This window comes from Siphateles boraxobius, unplaced genomic scaffold (genome assembly GCF_051911475.1).
Source record: "Siphateles boraxobius isolate OS27281-9 unplaced genomic scaffold, OSU_SipBor_1 77, whole genome shotgun sequence".
Classification (NCBI taxonomy): domain Eukaryota; kingdom Metazoa; phylum Chordata; class Actinopteri; order Cypriniformes; family Leuciscidae; genus Siphateles; species Siphateles boraxobius.
Window position 1 is genome coordinate 2,295,495 of NW_027509205.1, and position 15,819 is coordinate 2,311,313.

Below are 15,819 nucleotides of genomic sequence, written 5' to 3' on the forward strand. Positions count from 1 at the left end.
TGTTTCATTTTGATGTATTTGTGCATTTGCCTGACCATCCGCTTGAAACAATCATCTCTATCCATACTGATGATCTATATCAAAAGAAGCAAAACACAAAGAAAACTTATTAGTTCCTATCCTACCCATTTCCCACCCTTTATTGAAACTCATAAGTCCCCCTAAAACAACCCTTCCCCCTCCCCTCCCCTGCATTCTTCACTCACCCATCCATACTCACCCACCAGCCCCACACCTTTATTCCATCTCAACCCCAGTCCGGCAGTAGTTTCCCCATCCCCCGACGACCACCTACTTCAGTTTGCCACAGTCCCCCCATTTTCGAAGGCACTGGCTATTTTTTTGAGGATTGTGAAAAGACAACGCCTTCCCCCCAGACCGCCACTATGGGCTGTCCAGTTCGGTTTAGGGAAGCCGCAGGAATGCACTGGCCGGCGCATGTTTTTGATGAGACTGTTCCACCCCTTCCGCTGTGTTTAATTCAACATCTCTTCTTTTCCACACACCACCCCTGTGGTATTCTTGTTTTCCAACCTCATCTCTCCATCACCATCATCCTATCCCCTCCCCCAGCCTTAATACCCCAAGAATTCCCATCCCCCTACAGTGGAGTCAAGAAAAAGGCGGGTTGTAAGCCGACCAATACCCCTAATCACGGTCAAATCGTCCTTCCTGTGAGGGGTAGGTTTTAGGTACGTCAACCAATTACGCCTGATTCCCCTTGAAGGGTAGGTTTTAGTGCTTGTGCTGGTACAGGGATAGCCCAATAACCTCCCAGACAAGTATCCCTCCCATGAGGGGTAGGTTTTAGGTATGTCAACCAATTACGCCTCGTTCCCCACGATGGTTAGGGGAATAAGAATCCAAGATCTAGGGCCCTAAGGCCCCAGAAATGGCTGTGCACTGGCCCACTTTCTACTGACCACTAAAGGTGACCCGAGATGAAGAAAGGAGTCACAGATGTCATGTTCAAGTGTCCCCCCAATCATGTGTTTTTATAACCGGTATACATATGTGTGTGGTGTTTTTGTGAAGTAATTATTGTTTTGATTGTTAATTTTAATCTTATTGTGTTACAGGGGTCCACCATAGAGGGCTCTATCAGTGAGGGCTCTCCGCTTTCGGTGTGCACTACAGAGGGCTGATTCTTCAGGTGAGTGGGGTAGCGTGGTGGGTGATGTAGGGTAATCAGACATGTGGTTATAAGATCACATGTGTGTTTAATGAGGGGTTAGGGATGGTAGGTGTTAGGTGTGAGGTGTGGATGGTTGTCCAACTGTTTTGGTAACCAAGATGGTAGTAGTGCTGATGACCATAACTCACACCCAGTAAAACCGTCTCATGCTCTTTATTTGTCTTCCCTTGCCTAATATGTGATATGTAAAATGTTATTCTGTTTTTTTCTTTTTTTCTTTTCTCTTACAGGGGCCGTGCTGGTGAGGACCACCCTAAACCAGGGTGTACCGTGGCGGGCTAATATGGACCGGATTCTAGAAGGGTGGGGTAAGTTTTAGTGAGGTAAGTAAAGTAATTATTGTTTGGATTTTTAATTCTTATCTTATTTTGTTACAGGGGTCCCCCATAGAGGGCTCTATCCATAAGGGCTCTCCGTCTTCGGTGTGCACTGCAGAGGGCTGATTCTTCAGGTAAGTGGGGTAGGTTTTAGCGTGCTGGGTCATGTAGGGTAATCAAACATAGGGTTATAAGATCACAAGTGTGCTTAATGAGGGTTTATTTAGGTGTGAGGTGTGGATGGTTGTCAAATTGTTATGGCCTGTGCAATCACACTAACAATGTTTAAAGCAAGGAAACAGGAAGTATGAAGGAGAAACTGATTTAGCCCTCATTAAGTCCTCTTGGATAGACTGTGTCCAAGCGTTTGATCCAGAGGCTCTCGGCTCTGAATCTTTCTTTCAGAGACCATGCTGGATTCGCCTGGAGGCCAGTGATCCTGAATGCCGGTAGACCGTGGATCAAGAAGTGCTGGACCAGGTGGCGTCGCTTATCTATTTTGTGCACGATATTATGCGCATGCTGATTAGCTCGGACCCGGCGTTCGTTCTTGGTCTGGCCCACGTACTCTCTACGGCATCTATTGCAGAAGGCAAGGTATATGCAATTCTTCGTTTCATGTGTCAGAGGTCAGTGTATTTTGACGATTTTTTTATTTACTCTACTTTTAACCCATTGTTTTCCAACAAAATATTTACAGCGGCCCACTCGGCCCAGTGGGGCTGGTGTACGTATCTTACTGCACACCAGTATATCCTGTAAATTGTGGTTGCGTTTGTATCCCGCAATGGGCCTGTGGCGTTGTAAAAAATTAGTGGGCTATAGGAATTTCAAAAAGTTTTTCTTGATGGCCAAATTAACTGATACACATTGCTTTGAAAAGAGGGCCGTGAGTGGGATAATTTTATCTCTGTTTTGTGTTTCAGTTCCGGGCGGATTCTTTGGTTTGTCGAATGTTTTTAATATATTTCTCAGAAATTATCTGTCGTACCCACGGTGTCTGAAAGCCCGGAAGAGGATGTGGGTGGCCTCCACAAAGGATGACGGCTGAGAGCAAATCCTTTGAAATCTGAGGAGTTGTGATTTAATGATACCTTTAAAGGTGTGTTTTGGGTGGAAACTGTTCCTATGTAACAAAGAGTGTGTGTCCGTATCTTTAAAGTAGACTTTAAAGTCTAGTTGCCCTGTCTCTTCAAATTTGGGTCCCTTGTACGAGACCACATCCAAAAAGTTGACCTCTGATCTGTCCATGCTGTATTTCATAGTAATTGATGCCTGGTGTGAGTTCAGGTGTGCTATAAAAGTGAGAAAGTCCTCCTCTGACTGGGTCCAAACACCCCAAATGTCTTCCAAGAACCTGAAATATGCCAATGGTTTCAAGGCAGAGGCTGAAAGAGCCGCTTGCTCCCAGTCTGCCATGAAAATATTGGCATATGAAGGGGCAAACATTTTGCGCATGCGTACCCTTCACCTGTAGATAAAATTTGGAATCAAACTCAAAGTCATTTTGGGTCAGATTGATCTATAGGAGTTTCAGCAGGTGTTCGTCCGGTCTAAGGGGATGTCTGGTGAGAGAGTGGGTTGAGGAAGTGCTCTATGTATTCTGCTGTGAAGTACGTCTCGCTATTGCAGTCTGAGACAATGGGTCTACCAGGTGCACAGCAAAATCCCCAGTGTACATATGTACACTCTCGGTGTACATATAGGTCCAACTACAGGGTGTTAAAAATGAACACTGAAGCAGTGTTGAAGTTAATGAGATAATTAAGTGATTAATTAAGTGATGATTGGCCATTAGTGGTGACACCTGATGTTAATAAGAAGAATCATTGAAGGAAAGAGAAACAACAAGAACAGAAAAAGAGAAACACAAGAAATACTGACTTCGAGCCATTACACATTATTGTACTTATTATTACCAGTGTATTTCTGTCATACATCTACACATTCTTATTTATATTGAACAGAAGTTTAGACGGTAATGCTTTATGGAATGCTTCGTTTCATGTCACCATTATGGCGATCCGTGTTTGCTTTAGTTGGGCTCTGGACTCTTTGCTTTTTAACATTAGTTTTTCTCTGGCTGCTCCAACTCTGTGTTTATAAAGCACATGTGTTACTGCAAGAGAAACCATGACATGGGCTGTGTTTCCTGAAAACATCATAAGCCTAAATTGATCGTACAGACCTTTTGTTGCTATCGTTCAACGATCAAGTTAAGCTTAACATGATTTTGGGAAACACAGCCCAGGACATGATGGTTATGTTTAAATTATGAAAATACAATCCTGCAATGTCCTGATTCACTCAACCAGCATTATAAACTGATTACACAAATGTTCTATTCATTACAGTAGCAAATTCCAGCAGTGCTTTAATAATCTGAAGGTTTTAAAATCACACACAGATATCAATAATCTACATATGAATCTCAACAATGGTGACAATCACACGAAATATTCATATTGCAGTGCATGATGGGAGCCACCAATCAAAATGCATCCATGGCTCCCATCATGCATTGCAGTATGAATAAATTATACAGCTGAATTGTCCAGTAATTTTCATTGTTTTTCCTGTTTGCATGTTTTTTTTTGCTATTGTTTGTTATGACTTTAATAGCTTGTTTTGTGATGTTCAGAGTTGATCTGTGTGTCACTAGTTGGTTTATTGTCACCATTGTTGTGATTGAAATGCTGATTCTTGATGTTTGTGTCTAAACACGAGCTCCAGTGCACAAAGATTTTTCAAAATTGTTCATATTGTTGTTGGATTTCAAACTGTAGAATCTCACGGCTACAACCACCAATACTAAAATGCAACATCAATCATATAGTCAGAGATTTAGACTCTGAATGACATCAGTGAATCAGGTCACTACGTGACAATGTCACCTTCACAACATATTGTTAGCAGGTTTTCTCGTGCAATAACAAATGTGCTTTATAAACACAATGCTAGAGCAGCCAGAGAAAAACTAACAATAAAAAACAAAAAGGTTCAAGAGCCCAACTAAAACAAACACTAACCACCATAATGGTGGCTTGAAATGAAAAATTCCATAACAAATTGCCGTCTAAACTTCTGTTGATTCTCAATAACTTTTTGTAGATGTATGACAGAAATAAAGTCACACTGGTAATAATAATAATAATAATAATAATAATACATTTTATTTGGCCGACGCCTTTCTAAATACCCAAGGACATCTTACATGTTTCGGAGAAAAAAAAAAGAAAAAAAAAGGAAATACAAAAATACATTTAAATTCATAGTAGGCTAATACATGTTACAAATAAGACAAATCAGAAAAATGCTAAGAATGACAGAAGAAAGCACTATAAAACAGTGACAGGAGGGTAACTATGGAAATATAGAACTAAAATGTTTTAAAGATTAAAAGCTTTCTTAAAGAGATAGTCAATTAATTAAAAAAATTGTTAAAGACCTGTGTCTGCCTGTCGAATGTAGGAGGGGAGGGGTTTCCAAAGTCTTGGAGCAGCGCAACTGAAGGCCCTGGCCCCCATGGTGGAGAGACGGATTTTGGGGGTGACGAGAAGGCCAGTTGAGGAAGAGCGAAGGGAGCGCGTAGGAACATATCCTGATAGGAGGTCATAAATATAGCTGGGTGCAAGATTATGGAGTGCTTTGTAGGTGATGACGAGGGTCTTGAAATCAATACGGTAGTGCACAGGGAGCCAGTGTAGAGTGATAAGGATAGGTGTGATATGATCAACTGGTCTGGAACCAGTGAGGATTCGAGCGGCAGAATTCTGAATAAGTTGAAGTCTATTTAACAGCTTAGAAGCGAGACCGATGAGAAGGGAGTTGCAATAATCCAGACGAGACGTGACAAGGGCATGAATTAAGGTTTCAGTGCTGGCTTGTGTCAATGAGGGTCTAAGCCTGGAGATATTTCGGAGATGAAAGAACGAGGACCGGGTAAGTGATTTAATCTGAGATTTAAATGAGAGTGAACTGTCCAGGATGACACCAAGGCTTTTGACTTGAGTTGACAGAGGGGCCGTGGTCTCATCTATGGTTAAATTGAGATTTTGCTGTTTTGAGAGAGTAGATTTGGAGCAAATAAGCATGACTTCTGTCTTATTGGCATTAAGTTTTAAGAAGTTTTTGTTCATCCAAATTTGAATGTCTTGAAGACAGTTGCTGAGTGAGGTGGGTGGAAGGGGAGAAGAAGGTTTAGTTGAAATATAAAGCTGGGTGTCGTCAGCATAGCTGTGGAAATGAATTTTGTGGTGTCTCATGATCATGGAATAATAAGTGCAATAATGTGTAAAGGTTCGAAGTCAGTATTTCTTGTGTTTCTCTTTTTTTCCATTCTTGTTGTTTCTCTTGACAGATTGTGTTAATGATATAAAAGATTGGATGACGCGTAATTTTCTTTTATTAAATCCAGACAAGACAGAGGTAATACTTATCGGTTCTAAAAACCGTCCACAAAACCCTTCACAGCACGACTTTAACATAGTAGGATGCCCTGTTACTTTATCTGCTACAGTAAAAGACCTGGGTGTTATACTAGACCGCAAACTGTCTTTTGAAAAGCATATTTCATATGTTAAAAAACAGCCTTTTTCCACCTTAGAAACATTGCTAAGCTACGTAATATGCTATCAGTCTCTGATGCAGAAAAGTTAGTTCATGCATTCATGACCTCGAGACTAGATTACTGTAACGTTTTATTAGCTGGTTGTCCTGCATCTTCAATAAACAAGCTACAGTTAGTCCAAAATGCAGCCGCTAGAGTTCTTACTAGATCAAGAAAATATGATCATATAACACCGATTTTATCATCACTTCATTGGTTACCTATAAAGTTCCGTATTAAATACAAGATATTGCTTTTGACTTATAAAGCTCTAAATGGTTTAGCTCCAGTCTATTTAACGGATCTTCTATCGCCTTACAATCCATCGCGCTCTTTAAGATCACTAGATTCGAGGCTTCTGGTCATTCCTAGGATATCCAGATCCACCAAAGGAGGCAGAGCATTTTCACATTTAGCTCCGAAGCTCTGGAATAGCCTTCCTGATATTGTTCGTAGCTCAGACTCTCTCTCCCAGTTTAAAACTAGACTGAAGACGCATCTATTTAGCCAGGCATTCATATAAATTTTTATCTTACAGTTACTGTAAATTCGGCCTCTAGTTCATAAACGCCAGAGGAGAACTGGCCCCCGACGGAGCCTGGGTTCTCCCAAGGTTTTTTTTCTCCATTGGGTCATTTGATGGGGTGTTAGGACACCATTAGGTCACTGGATGGAGTTTTTCGGTTCCTTGCCACTGTTGCCTTTGGCTTGCTCAGTTGGGGATATTCAAATTAATTAACCAATCATACCATTGATTAGCTCTACCAAACTTGGATGTCTTTTTTCCAGTAATAAACAAACATTGTTAAGTTGTTTTGATTGATACTGTGAAGCAGCTTTGATACAATCTGTATTGTGAAAGGCGCTATATAAATATATTTGACTTGACTTGACTTGACTCTTTCCTTCAATGATTCTGCATATTAACACCAGGTGTCACCACTAATGGCCAATCATCACTTAATTAATCACTTAATTATCTCATTAACTTCAACACTGCTTCAGTGTTTATTTTTAACACCCTGTAGTTGGACCTATATGTACACCAGGAGTGTTCATTTAACACTGGGGATTTTGCTGTGTGGTACCTCAAAAGGTATACTCCACTTTTCTGGTTCTTTGTGGATTTTTGGTAACAGGTAGAACCTTCTGGGGCGAGGTGGTCCTTCACCAGTAAGGTACTCCTTCTGTTTAGCACTAATAATCTTTTTTGAACACGTCACTTAAGATTTTCTCAACTTTTTTTGCAGTCTCAGTGTATATGGGACCGTCGAGAGGACGATAATGTTCTACCACAGATAATTGTCTCAATCTTTCCCCTATATATTGTGCTCTGTCCAAAATAATGGTCAAATTACCCTTATCAGCTGGCTTAATGGTGGCACTAAGTTTATTTGTTTGTTTGATGCAGAGGGTTCAACGTGCAGGTATGAGGAGGCAGCTCAACTATAGCTAAGACCTTGACCAAAAATTGTCTTAGTTTTGCAAACAACACCTTTGTCATCTATTGTTCATTTCACAAGTTACAGTTTGTTCACATTACCGACAGCCACTTGGAAACTCGGTTTCAGGCAGATGTGGCCTCATCAACATTGCACTTAAGTACTGATTCATCTTGCTCCTGTTACTCTTAAGACTGAGCTCTTGGTAGCCAAAGACACTACTATAAAAGTCTGAACTATTGGATGTTTCCCTTGAGACTAGAAAGATAACTTAGTTCAGTAACCTGTCGCTGTTGTTAGACAGGCTTAGTGCGCGTGCGAAGCGGTGTATGCGCTCAGAAAAGCCCTCGTTAGAACTGCGTATCAACACGTGAATGACTTGTTAGCACATGCAAATAATGAACTTATGTGAACTGCATTGTCCCGTTCCTCTGCGTTAACATTTGATGTGAATATACATCACGTTGTAGCCTATGCTGAGACGGAGGCGCCAGAAATGCTACTGACAGAATGCACGATACGACATTTCTTCAAAAGCAGATGGTGGATATATTTTAATCCACGATCATAAATCGTGATATCGCACACCCCTAAGCTAGCGTAACTCACCACAGACAACATGAACACTGCACAGAGAGTTTGCACACACAAACCACTGTTATAACATAAAAGCAAGCAGCTGCGTGCATGGTTGGGCATGATATGATTGAAGGATTTTGAATGCGCGCAAAGTGCGCTCCCTTAATAATTCCTAAAAAGATGACATCAGTTAAACGCGATCTTACATCTCTGTTAATATCAATTAGGCCGACTGAACAATGAATCTTTCATAATATATACACTTTGTTTGTTACAATTAGAGGATTTGTCAGCATACAGAGCTCTGAACACAAAGTCCGTTTTGAGCATAGAGGTTTTGAGCAGTGAGGGGAGTCTATCTTAAATGCTTCTGATTGGCCTTTGCGTTGAAGAAATCAACACGTATGTCTGTGATTGGCTACATCGCTCAACGCTGCAAACGTGTTTTAAAAGGAAACTCTGGCCTGTAAATCGTTTCTATTTTGTTTCAGTTCTTGTTGCTTTTCTGCAAAAATGTATTCGTTTTTATATGTTTTATTCATAGATATTTCCAGTTTGCGGGAGTCCCGTGAATCGTTTTATTCTCCCTGCAACGCGCACACACACAGAGAGTGCATTGCCGCTCGCACTCGGCATCAAATCTAGTCCCGCGCCGCACTCTTTTGCATTGGGAGTGCACGTCTCTAGATCAAGGGCCCGGCCCGAGGATAGTGACTGGAAATATCGGCCCGCAAGTTCGGCCGCGGCCAGAGAATAAGCTCTAGTTCCTTTGCGACTGATGTATCGATCTTGCCGAATCAGGTACTCAAGATGGCGGAAGACAAGTTTTAGAATTGAGTGACGTCAGTGAGGAGACGTTGGTGACATCATCTGGTATTCATGTATACACATGGCTCATCGAAACGTGATAGTCTCTGGTCCCTTAATTCTTTATGTAGCATCAAAAGCGTTATTTTAAAAGCAGGTGTTACAATTGAACATGTTTTAATAAATTGAATAAAATATGTAAAAGAAAGGTTAGAACTTATGAAGAAGGTAAGTAACTTGGGTGTTGAAGAATTTACTATGGAAACAATTTTGAAAGTACATGCAGAACAAGATAAAATATATAGTGCTATTATGAAATATGTTAAAACAATAGGAATATACTGGATGTTAGTCTATTAAAGTAATTGGGTTAAAAAATATTTTTTTCTTTTTTTCTTTTTCCTCTCCTCTAACACTCTTGTTTATTTAAGTTGATAATTTATACATGCTGACTAGTGCTTCACACTCCAGTCCAGTTGGTGGCAGTAATGCACCGTAAGTTGGTTTGCCAACCGACATAAAACTCGATTACAAGAAGAAGAAGAAGAAGGGCGGCTCGACACATGGAGAACGGTCGGCGCCTTGAGACGCAGAAATCGAGACAAACAAACAGACTTTCGAGAAAATTCTCGTGTTAAGCCCCCGTTTTCTGGGATCAGAAACGTGTGGGACTTGGCGGTTGGCATAAACTGGTTTGTGACTGGACTAGAATGGCAAATCAGGAAGAAGAGGCAGATTGGGAAATGGAAAATGGCAATTGGACACAAGTTGCTAACAGGAGAAGACAAGGAACGGGGATATACAGGAGAGGAGAGGTAACGTTGGGGGGGATGTCGAGTCAAGGAAGTAAACGTAGTTTGGAAGAGAACAGTTCAGATGAAGGAAATGAGTTTGTGCGGAAAAGGGTTGTGAGAGAGGATTTTAAAATAATCCTCAAATTTAGAAAGGAAGACGAGAATGTTGATTTAAGTCCGATAGCGGTGTCTAGGGAAATAAAAAAGAAAATAGGAGATGTGGAAATGGCAAAGATTTTGAGAGATGGAAGCTTGTTGATCATAAGTAAAACGGAGGAACAGAAAAATAGAGCCTTGCAAATTGAAAGTGTTTGCAAGAAAATTATTAGTGAGAGAAAGGTGTTGGGTGAGACTAGAGTAACAAGGGGAGTGATAACAGGGATTCCTGTAGATGAGGACTTGGAGAAACTCAAGCGCAGTATTAGTGGAGGCGAGGTGAGTAGAATAAAGAGACTGTTGAGAACAATAAATGGTGAAAGGGTAGATAGCTTATCTGTTCTTCTGGAATTTCAGGAGTCTTCACTTCCAGAAAGGGTAAGAATAGGATGCATGAGCTTTCAAGTTAGGCCGTATATTCCTCCAGCGCTACAATGCTACAAATGTCAGAGGTAGGCGCATATAGCAGCAGTTTGCAAAGGGAAGCAGAGGTGTCCCAAATGCGGAGGTGAGCATAGAGTGGAAGAATGTAAGGAAAATGTGCAGGATAAATGTTGTAATTGTGGTGGCCAACACAGAGTAACATATCGTGGATGTGAAGTCAGGAAAAGGGGTGTGGAAATACAGCAGATCAAAACAGTAAACAACATAAGTTATTCAGAGGCAGTGAAGAAAGTACAAGGACAAAGGGAAAGGGTTGATATTGACATTGCTGCCCAGGTGTCGAGAATAGATGCAGGTCAAACAGAGAAAACAAAAACAGAATTGACAGTTGAAAAGATTATTTTGTTTGTGGCCTATGTGATCAATTGTACTGATCAGGTTAAACACAAAACAGAGAAAATTAAAATAATAGTTAAGGGGGCAGAGAAGTTTCTGGGTATAAAAGTATCTTGGGAGCAGATCAAAACAAGACTTGAAGCGGATGGGAAAGTGGGAGGCCCAGGTGATAAGACAAGCTGATTATTGTATAATGGAATGCAAGAAGCTTAATAGCGAATGGTCAGGAATTTAAGGGATTTATTAAAGATTTAAAAAATAAACCAGAAATTATATGTGTTCAAGAGACATGGCTTAAATTAGAATTGGAGTTTGTTATTAAAGGATATGATAGCATCCGTATAGACAGAGGGGAGGGTAGTGGAGGAGGATGTATAATATTTATAAAACAAGGAATGCAATATAGAGTTTTGGGGAAAGGAAAAGAGTTGGAATACTTAATAATTGAAGTATGGACCAGAGAAGGAAACATCAAAGTTGTTAACTAATCCATGTAATAAATTGTCATTAGAATTGCTGGATGAAATGATGATACAGTTAGTAGGGAAGGTGATTTGTTGTGGAGATTTTAATGCCCATAGCACGTTATGGGATAACTATAATTGATACTAATGGAATGGTGATTGAAGAGATAATGGAGATGAAATATGTTGTGTGTTTAAATGATGGAAGTGGTACAAGAATTTATATCAGAACTGGTACAGAATCAGCAATAGATCTTACATTAGTGTCAGATTCATTAGCAGGCATTTGCACATGGGAAGTGGTTAGAGGAACGACCGTAGGAAGTGACCATTATCCTATTATAATAGTAGTAGGATTGAGTCTAGAGGAATTTGATACGGTAGGATTGCAGAAATGGTCTTTCAATAGTGCTGAGTGGGATACATTTAGGAATATTAGTGATCAAGAAATGGGAAAAATTGATAGAAATAAAGATGTTGATCATTTAAATGTTTCTTTTTGTAAAGGTGTTGTAGAGGCTGCAGAGAAATCAATAAAGAAGTGCAGATTGTAAGATTGTACCATGGTGGACAAAGGAATGTAAAAGAGCGATACAATTTCGAAATAAAGCTTTTAAAGTATTAAAAAGGAATCCTTGTTTTAAGAATCTTATTGAGTATAAAAAGGAGAGTATATGTAAGGAGAGTCATAAAAAGTGCATAGAAAGAATATTGGAGGAAATTTTGTTCCTCAGTAGGAAGGGAGACAGAAATTGGTAAAGTTTGGGGGATGATAAAAAGAATGAATGGGATAAAAAGAGAATATGGATACCCAGTTTTAAATGATGGAGGAAAAATAGGAGTGAGAGATGAGGAGAAAGCAGAGATGCTGGCTAAAGCATTTGTAACAGTTCACAGTTCAAATAATATTAGTGAAGAAGGGAAAAGAGGGAGGGAAACTACAGTAAGGGAGAATGAAGAATTACAGCAAGAAGAAAATTGTAATGACCTACTAAACGAACCATTTACAATGATAGAACTAAAACGTGCTCTCCAGAAAAATAAGATGTCAGCACCAGGAATTGATCAGATTTGTTACATAATGATAAACCAGCTCAGTGAAAATTCAAAGGAGGTATTACTAGAACTATATAATAAAGTGTGGGAGGATGGAAAACTGCCACAGAGCTGGAAGAAGGCTGTGGTAGTGCCAATACGCAAACCAGGAAAAGATTGTACAAACCCGGGGAATTATAGACCAATCTCTTTGACTTCTAAAATATGCAAAATAATGGAGAAAATGATAAATGAAAGGTTAACGTACTATATGGAAAAGAACGGATATATAGCCAAATATCAAAGTGGATTTAGGAAAGGAAGAAATACAATGGATCCAGCTGTATGTTTAGAGCATGAAATTAGAAAAGCAAAAGTAAACAAAGAAAGTGTAGTGGCTGTCTTCTTTGACATAGAGAAGGCCTACGATATGATGTGGAGAGAAGGTTTGTTAATTAGAATATGTAAATTAGGTATCAAAGGAAGAATGTATAGATGGATTAAGGACTTTTTACAAGGAAGATTGATACTGTCAGAGTACTCGTCGTCACCTGCCTGTCTGCGTCCGAACTACACTCCCCAGAATCCTCCTCACTGCGTCAAAAGGGGTGTATACGGGAGAATTCAGACAATGAATACGCCCGCTAAATGTGCTGTTTGGCAGGGATCTTTGGAACTTTGTTACGCGTACCTGTAAATGCCCGCAAAGGCCCGAAAACAGGAACTTGTCTGACCACATGCTGTTAGTTGATGGCTTGCTTTGTAAATGCTAATTTGTTTTGGGACTGGCAGCTCAAGATTGCCCCTATCCCCCTCATTAGTATTCAGGAAAGGTGGGCTGATAAGTGCTTTACATTGTGTCAATCTACAACAAAGACTGTAGACCCTGAAAAGCAGTTTGTATCTGGGTGTCCTCTGCTCTTCAAGATGGCTTGCTAAAGATCGCTGGAGTTTTACGGTGAGCAGGGTAGAGATGTTACTCCTTTACGTCGGGACAATGTGGCTTTTCAAACTCCGAGTCCGAACGAAAACAGACTGGTGTATATGGTAAATGCAAGTTTGAAGAGGATATTTGGAAAGCTGGAGACGATGGACAAGAGGTTGGATAAGATGGAGGCTGACATCAATGAGCTCAAAGAGGCAAAAGAGGAGCCTGCTTCAAAGAAATTAAAGAGAGCTGGGAATAATTCTGTTGCGGTAAGTTATTTTCTGACCGTCACAAACATTTGGTGGTGTCCGCTTAACTTCGTGTGCTTTATTTATTAATGTATTTGAATTGAGTCCTCATACTATGTTGGATGTTTACAGAAAGCTGTACGGAGATTGCACAATGGGGAAAACAACATACACAAATATGACCCACAGACAAGGTATATCTTTAAAACTATTGTTTCATAACAGTCCTTTCTTCTAAATTATATTTTTAATCAACCTTCTTTAATTACTGCTCCACAGTCTATCCTCCCCCCACAACCTCGAGGTCACAACCTATCTTTATAATGGCGTCTCCATGGCTGTACTGGACGTAGATCCTGCTGTTTTTAAAGGTAAGTCACAAGAGAATGTCCCAAGGCTACAACTATTTAACTGTATAGATTAGTTAGTTATAAATAAACACATTCTCCCCCCTCACTATCTCCCTCTCTCTAGCATCCTGAAGACGTATTTTGAAACTGTTAGAAGGGGTTTCAGGATGGCCCAAGATGAGAACAAAGAAAAGATGGAGGACAGCAGGATCATTGTGCGCATGAGACAAAGAAAAAGAAGAGTAAGTGTAAATAAATATAAATCTCAGTAAAAGACTCAGCCTGGGAGAGGCTCCCATCCCAACCAATTTGATATTTTCAGTGGTTTAATTACTTTTTTCCCTCCTATTTTGCAGCTGCTGAGCAGCAGGACTGGCGTTCTCCAGACAAGCGGAAGAGGCAGCTATCTGGAAGACTACAACAGTTGACCACATGTCTGAAGAGGAGGAGGCTATCTTGGATGGAAAGTCAGTGTGGGTAGTACAGTTTTGTGCAGTTCATATTTCCAAGTAAACTGTTACAAGTGGATCTCTTGCCTGTGAGTCTTCTTCAGCCACACCAGGACCGTGACAGTAGTGATGGGCAGATCGAGGCTTCGTGAAGCAATGAAACAGTCGAAGCAAATGTGCCATTTTGTTTCGAGGCTTCGAATCAATCCGAAACCCGTCTCCACGGTGACACCTAGTGGTCACTTGCAGGTGTTGATCTGAAACAACCTTTACAAACGCTAATAAAAAAATGTGTTGGTTTTTTTTTTTATTATTGTATTTTTGTAATATATGAAGCTTGTAACCTGTAGTCTCTTCACATTGCATAATGTGATTTTGGTCATGAAAAATGAATATTAATAAAAATAAATCAAGCCACAATGTCTCCCTTTCTTATAGATTTTTATTCAAAAATATTAATTTCTCTGCTGTTGAAGGACTCAGCCTACTTCTTTTTTTTACAGATAATTTCTCCAGCCTTTGAAAAAATTCTCTCACAAGGGACACTTGTTGCTGGCATACAAAGATATTTTTTAGCTAGGACATACAAATGAGGAAAGATTACTGCTCTCTCTTTCCAGTAAGTTAGAGGATCATGAGTTCTGGGCAAAAACGCATCGCTGAGGTATTTTTTCACTTCCACTGTGGCATCAGCTGTAGGATTGTGTATCATCTGGGTCTCACGGATACGATTGTCAAAATGTTCCCATAACATTTTGTTTCAATGTCTTGTGTTTCAACTGGTGTTGATGATGATGGGCCTGATGTTGACATTTGTGGTTCTGAATTAAAAGAAAACGGCAATTAGTAACAAATCATAAACTGACAACACATATGAAGTATAAATTTCATGAATCACATTACATAAGATAACATAGACTGAAACTCACCAGGAGTTGTGTTTGAACGCATCAGTGAAGCACACTCCAGTGTGATGTGCTTTTCAGCATCCAGGGCTTTGGCAGGATTTCCAAAAGCCACATTTTTAAACCTTGGGTCCAGCAGTGTAGCCAGTGCCAAGGCTCTAAAAGTCTCGTACCCTCCACATCTGGAGTGCAGACCTTCTTGTAGATGTGAGCCTATGAGCCAACACAAGAGAAAATCATATTAATTAAAATAATGACAACAATATGAGAGTTATGGCCAATTACACGTATGGTCATAGTGTCCTACCTAATTGTACAGTTGATTCCTGCGTTGCATTTCCTTTTTTCTGTGCAAGCTTGTGCTGCAACATCCTGTACAATGGTATGAGCTTTGAAGCAGACACTCTCTGTTCCTCTGACATCTCTGTTGTTGCTAGTTTGAATGGTTGAAGAAGTGTCAATGACTGTTGAATAATGTCATACTCAAGACTTGTCAGGGGAGCAGTATCACTGTTTAAATTGGCAAGTGCAGCACCCACTGGCTCACGTTGCTCATACAAGCGTTGTAGCATGTCGAATGTGCTGTTCCATCTCGTTTCAACCTCCTGTATCATTTTCAGACTTGGTCTGCCCATCAAGCTCTGCATCTCCACAAGCTTGTCCTTTGCTTTGCAGCTGGATCTGAACAACCCCACTATCTTTCTGGCTTTCTGGCGAATTTCATTGATGACTGGGGTTTGATCCAGGGCCTTTTTCACTAT

General features: G+C 40.2%; 2 long non-coding RNA genes across 2 annotated transcripts in view; one reads left to right on the top strand and one right to left on the bottom strand.

Moving 5' to 3' along the window:
• LOC143725878 (uncharacterized) overlaps window positions 1–15,819 on the top strand; it is a 434,149-nt gene that overhangs the window by 408,962 nt on the left and 9,368 nt on the right. The gene's annotated exons all lie outside the window — the stretch shown is intronic.
• On the bottom strand, window positions 14,578–15,472 carry LOC143725705 (uncharacterized). Its single transcript, XR_013198308.1, has 3 exons — window positions 15,366–15,472; window positions 15,083–15,271; window positions 14,578–14,974 (listed from the first exon to the last, which is right to left on the bottom strand). It is a non-coding gene; the product is annotated as an uncharacterized LOC143725705 (long non-coding RNA).